The sequence below is a fragment of the Arachis hypogaea genome, chromosome 17 (assembly GCF_003086295.3).
Source record: "Arachis hypogaea cultivar Tifrunner chromosome 17, arahy.Tifrunner.gnm2.J5K5, whole genome shotgun sequence".
NCBI lineage: Eukaryota > Viridiplantae > Streptophyta > Magnoliopsida > Fabales > Fabaceae > Arachis > Arachis hypogaea.
Window position 1 is genome coordinate 82,729,241 of NC_092052.1, and position 6,590 is coordinate 82,735,830.

General features: G+C 42.0%; 1 non-coding gene across 1 annotated transcript; it reads left to right on the plus strand.

The window, feature by feature from the left end:
- The first annotated feature begins 6,014 nt into the window (after nucleotides 1-6,014).
- LOC112768293 (small nucleolar RNA R71) lies at nucleotides 6,015-6,122 on the plus strand. The gene has a single exon (XR_003185729.1). It is a non-coding gene; the product is annotated as a small nucleolar RNA R71 (small nucleolar RNA).
- Nucleotides 6,123-6,590: the final 468 nt, after the last annotated feature.

Consider the following 6,590-nt stretch of genomic DNA (forward strand, 5'->3'; position numbering starts at 1 on the left):
TCCAATCATTGAATCCTACTCAGAATACCACAGACAAGGTTTAGACCTTCCGGATTCTCTTGAATGCCGCCATCATTCTAGCTTACGCCACGAAGATTCTGGTTAGGAGATCTAAGAGATACTCATTCTAGCTTAATTCATGTAGAACAGAAGTGTTTGTCAGGCACGCGTTCATAAGGGAGAAGGATGATGAGCGTCACACATAATCATCACCTTCATCACGTTCTTGGGTGCGAATGGATATCTTAGAAGCGAAATAAGAAGAATTGAATAGAAAACAGTAGTACTTTGCATTAATCTTGAGGAACAGCAGAGCTCCACACCTCAATCTATGGAGTGTAGAAACTCTACCGTATGAAAATACATAAGTGAAGGTCCAGGCATGGCCGAGATGGCCAGCCCCCTAAAACGTGATCAAAGGATCATAAGGTAATCCAAAGATGATCCTAAGATCCTAAGATGATCAAAAGATGCCTAATACAATAGTAAGAGGTCCTATTTATAATAAACTAGTCACTAGGGTTTACATGAGTAAGTAATTGATGCATAAATCTACTTCCGGGGCCCACTTGGTGTGTGTTTGGGCTGAGCTTAAGTGTAGCACGTGCAGAGGCCATTTGTGGAGTTGAACGCCAGTTTCTGTGCCAGTTTGGGCGTTCAACTCTGGTTTTGGATCCTTTTCTGGCGCTGGACGCCAGATTTGGGCAGAAGGCTGGCGTTGAACGCCAGTTTACGTCGTCAATTCTTGGCCAAAGTATGGACTATTATATATTTCTGGAAAGCCCTGGATGTCTACGTTCCAACGCAATTAGAAGCGCGCCATTTCGAGTTCTGTAGCTCCGGAAAATCCACTTTGAGTGCAGGGAGGTCAGAATCCAACAGCATCAGCAGTCCTTTTTCAACCTCTGAATCTGATTTCTGCTCAAGTCCCTCAATTTCAGCCAGAAAATACCTGAAATCACAGAAAAACACACAAACTCATAGTAAAGTCCAGAAATGTGAATTTAACATAAAAACTAATGAAAACATCCCTAAAAGTAACTAGATCCTACTAAAAACATACTAAAAACAATGTCAAAAAGCGTATAAATTATCCGCTCATCACAACACCAAACTTAAATTGTTGTTTGTCCCCAAGCAACTGAAAATCAAATAGGATAAAAAGAAGAGAATATACTATAAATTCCAAACTATCAATGAAACATAGCTCCAATCATATGAGCGGGACTTATAGCTTTTTGCCTCTTGAATAGTTTTGGCATCTCACTTTATCCATTGAGGTTCAGAATGATTGGCATCTATAGGAACTTCATATTTCGAATAGTGTTATTGACTCTCCTAGTTCAGTATGATGATACTTGAACACAGCTTCTTTATGAGTCTTGGCCGTGGCCCTAAGCACTTTGTTTTCCAGTATTACCACCGGATACATAAATGCCACAGACACATAATTGGGTGAACCTTTTCAGATTGTGACTCAGCTTTGCTAGAGTCCCCAATTAGAGGTGTCCAGGGTTCTTAAGCACACTCTTCTTTTGCTTTGGACCTTGACTTTAACCGCTCAGTCTCAAGTTTTCACTTGACACTTACACGCCACAAGCACATGGTTAGGGACAGCTTGGTTTAGCCGCTTAGACCAGGATTTTATTCCTTTAGGCCCTCCTATCCACTGATGCTCAAAGCCTTGGGATCCTTTTTATTTGCCCTTGCCTTTTGGTTTTAAGGTTATTGGCTTTTTCTGCTTGCTTTTTCTTTTTCTTTTTTTTTTTTCGCCTATTTTTTTCTTTTTTTTTTTTTCTACAAGCTTTGTTCTTTGCTGCTTTTTCTTGCTTCAAGAATCATTTTTATGATTTTTCAGATTATCAAATAACATGTCTCCTAGTCATCATTCTTTCAAGAGCCAACATATTTAACATTCTTAAACAACAACTTCAAAAGACATATGCACTGTTCAAGCATACATTCAGAAAACAAGAAGCATTGTCACCACATCAATATAATTAAACTAAGTTCAAGGATAAATTTGAAACTCATGTACTTCTTGTTCTTTTGAATTAAAACATTTTTCATTTAAGAGAGGTGATGGATTCATAGGACATTCATATCTTTAAGACAAAGTTACTAACTACTAATGATCATGTAATGAAGGCACAAACATAGATAAGCACATAATACAGAAAACGAAAAATAGAGAAAGCAAGAACAAGGAATGAATCCACCTTAGTGATGGTGGCGTTTCCTTTTTGAGGAACCAATGATGTCCTTGAGCTCTTCTATGTCTCTTCCTTGTCTTTGTTGCTCCTCTCTCATTGCTTTTTGATCTTCTCTTATTTCATGAAGCATGATGGAGTGCTCTTGATGTTCCACCCTTAGTTGTCCCATATTGGAACTCAATTCTCCTAGGGAGGTGTTGATTTGCTCCCAATAATTTTGTGGAGGAAAGTGCATTTGAGGCATCTCCGGGATCTCATGGAAATGAGCTTCTTGCGCCTCTTGAGCTCCATGATTGGGCTCTCTTGCTTGCTCCATCTTTTTCTTAGTGATGGGCTTGTCCTCTTTAATGAGGATATCTCCCTCTATATCAATTCCAGCTGAATTGCATAGGTGGCAAATGAGGTGAGGAAAGGCTAACCTTGCCATGGTGGAGGACTTGTCAGCCACCTTGTAGAGTTCTTGAGGTATAATCTCATGAACTTCCACCTCTTCTCCAATCATGATGCTATGGATCATGATGGCCCGGTCTATAGTGACTTCAGACCGGTTGCTAGTGGGAATGATTGAGCATTGAATAAACTCCAACCATCCTCTAGCTATAGGCTTGAGGTCCAATCTTCTTAGTTGAACCGGCTTGCCTTTGGAGTCAATCTTCCATTGAGCTCCTTCTACACATATGTCCATAAGGACTTGGTCCAACCTTTGATCAAAGTTGACTCTCCTTGTGTAGGGGCGTGCGTTCTCTTCCATGTATGGCAAGTTGAACGCCAACCTCACATTCTCCGGACTAAAATCTAAGTATTTCCCCCGAACCATTGTAACATAGTTCTTTGGATCCGGGTTCTTACTTTGATCATGGTTCTTGGTGATCCATGCATTGGCATAGAACTCTTGAACCATTAGGATGCCGACTTGTTGGATGGGATTTGTTAGAACTTCCCAACCTCTTCTTTGAATTTCATGTCGGATCTCCGGATACTCATTTCTTTTGAGTTTGAAAGGGACCTCAGGGATCACCTTCTTCTTGGCCACAACATCATAGAAGTGGTCTTGATGGGCTTTGGAGATGAATCTTTCCATCTCCCATGACTCGGATGTGGAAGCTTTTGTCTTCCCTTTCCCTCTTTTAGAGGATTCTCCGGTCTTAGATGCCATCAATGGTAATGGAAAAACAAAAAGCTATGCTTTTACCACACCAAACTTAGAATATTGCTCGCCCTCGAGCAATAAACAAAAGAATAGAAGGGGAAGAAGAAGAAATATGGAGAGGGAGAGAGAGATGTGGTTTCGGCCAAGAGGAGTGTAGAAGGGTGTGTTGTGTGAATTTGATGAAGAATGGGGGTCTTTATATAGGGAAGGGAAGGGGGGTATTGGTTCGGCCATATGGGTGGGTTTGGGTGGGAAATTGGTTTTGAATTTTGAAGGTAGGTGGAGTTTATGAGGTAGGTTTATTGGGAAGAGTGGGTGGATGTGAGTGGTGAAGGTTTAGTGGGGAAGAGAGATTGAAGTGATTGGTGAGGGGTTTTTAGGGAAGAGTGTTTATGGGATTGTGTGAAAGAGAGTGGTGAGAAGAAGTGAGTGGAGGTAGGTGGGGATCCTGTGGGGTCCACAGATCCTGAGTGGATCTTGTGGGGTCCACAGATCCTGAGTGGATCCTGTGGGGTCCACAGATCCTGAGGTTTTCAAGGATTTACATCCCTGCACCCCTTAGGCATGTAAAAATGCCTTTGTATCCAACTCTGGGCGTTCAGCGCCAGGTTGGTGGCCATTTTGGGCGTTCAACGCCCATTTGTGTGCCATTTCTGGCGTTGAACGCCAGAACCATGCCTGTTCTGGCGTTCAGCACCCAGAAGCTGCCCATTTTGGGCGTTCAGCGCCAGAACCATGCTCTGTTCTGGCGCTGAACGCCAGACAGATGCTCCTCCAGGGTGTGATTTTTCTTCTGCTGTTTTTGATTCCATTTTCAATTTTTATATTTATTTTGTGACTCCACATGATCATGAACCTAAGAAAACATGAAAAACAATAAAAATAAGAGTTAGATAAACATTGGGTTGCCTCCCAACAAGCGCTTCTTTAATGTCAATAGCTTGACAGTGGGCTCTCATGGAGCCTCACAGATGTGCAGAGCTTTGTTGAGACTCTCCAACACCAAACTTAGAGTTTGGATATGGGAGTTCAACACCAAACTTAGAGTTTGGTTGTGGCCTCCCAACACCAAACTTAGAGTTTGACTGTGGGGGCTCTGGTTGACTCTGCTTGGAGAGAAGCTTTTTCTGCTTCCTCTCCATAGTTGCAGAGGGAGATCCTTGAGTTTTGAATACAAGGGAGTTCTCATTCCATTGAAGGACTATTTCACCTCTGTCAACATCAATCACAGCTCTTGCTGTGGCCAGGAAAGGTCTTCCTAGGATGATGGATTCATCCTCTTCCTTTCCAGTATCCAGGACTATGAAATCAGCAGGGATGTAAAGGCCCTCAACCTTTACTAAAACGTCCTCTACTTGTCCATAAGCCTATTTTCTTGAGCTGTCTGCCATCTCTAGTGAGATTTTAGCAGCTTGCACCCCATAGATTCCCAGTTTCTCTATTACAGAGAGGGGCATGAGGTTTATCCCTGAACCAAGGTCACACAGAGCCTTGAAGATCATGGTGCCTATGATACAAGGGATTATGAACTTTCCAGGATCCTGTCTCTTCTGAGGCAATGTCAGTTGATCCAGATCACTTAGTTCATTGATGAACAAGGGAGGTTCAACTTCCCAAGCATCAATGCCAAATAATTTGGCATTCAGCTTCATGATTGCACCAAGAAACTTGGCAGTTTGCTCTTCAGTAACATCCTCATTCTCTTCAGAAGAGGAATACTCATCAGAGCTCATGAAGGGAATAAGGAGGTTCAATGGGATCTCTATAGTCTCTAGATGAGCCTCAGAGTCCTTTGATTCCCCAGAGGGAAGCTCCTTGTTGATCACTGGACGTCCCAGGAGGTCTTCCTCCTTGGGATTCACGTCCTCTCCTCTCCTCTCAGGTTCGGCCATGGCACTTATGTCAATGGCCTTGCACTCTCCTTTTGGGTTCTCTTCTGTATTGCTTGGGAGAGTACTAGGAGGGATTTCAGTGATCTTTTTACTCAGCTGGCCCACTTGTGCTTCCAGATTTCTAATGGAAGATCTTGTTTCATTCATGAAACTTACAGTGGCCTTGGATAGATCAGAGACTAGATTTGCTAAATTAGAAGCATTTTGTTCAGAGTTCTTTGTCTGTTGCTGAGTTGATGATGGAAAAGGCTTGCTATTGCTAAACCTGTTTCTTCCACCATTGTTAAAGCCTTGTTGAGGCTTCTGATCCTTCCATGAGAAATTTGGATGATTTCTCCATGTTGAGTTATAGGTGTTTCCATAAGGTTCACCTAAGTAATTTACCTCTGCTATTGCAGGGTTCTCAGGATCATAGGCTTCTTCTTCAGAAGATGCCTCTTGAGTACTGTTGGATGCAGTTTGCATTCCATGCAGACTCTGAGAGATCATATTGACTTGCTGAGTCAATATTTTATTCTGAGCCAATATGGCATTCAGAGTATCAACTTCAAGAACTCCCTTCTTCATAGGCGTCCCATTACTCACAGGATTCCTTTTAGAAGTGTACATGAACTGGTTATTAGCAACCATGTCAATGAGTTCTTGAGCTTCTGCAGGCGTTTTCTTTAGGTGAATGGATCCACCTGCAGAGGTGTCCAGTGACATCTTTGATAGCTCAGATAAACCATCATAGAATATATCCAGGATGGTCCATTATGAAAGCATGTCAGAAGGACACTTTTTGGTCAACTGTTTGTATCTTTCCCAAGCTTCATAGAGAGATTCACCTTCTTTCTGTCTGAAGGTTTGAACATCAGCTCTAAGCTTGCTCAGCTTTTGAGGAGGAAAGTACTTGGCTAAGAAAGCCGTGACCAGCTTATCCCAAGAGCTCAGGCTGTCTTTAGGTTGAGAATCCAACCATAATCTAGCTCTGTCTCTTACAGCAAAAGGGAAAAGCATGAGCCTGTAGACTTCAGGATCTACTCCATTAGTCTTAACAGTATCACATATCTGCAAGAATTCAGTTAAGAACTGAAAAGGATCTTCAGATGGAAGTCCATGAAACTTGCAGTTCTGCTGCATCAGAGAAACTAATTGAGGTTTCAGCTCAAAGTTGTTTGCTCCAATGGCAGGAATGGAGATGCTTCTTCCATGTAAATTGGAATTAGGTGCAGTAAAGTCACCAAGCATCCTCCTTTCATTATTATTATTTTCGGCTGCCATCTCCTTTTCTTGTTCGAAAATTTCTGAAAGGTTATCTCTGGATTGTTGTATTTTAGCTTCTCTTAATTTTCT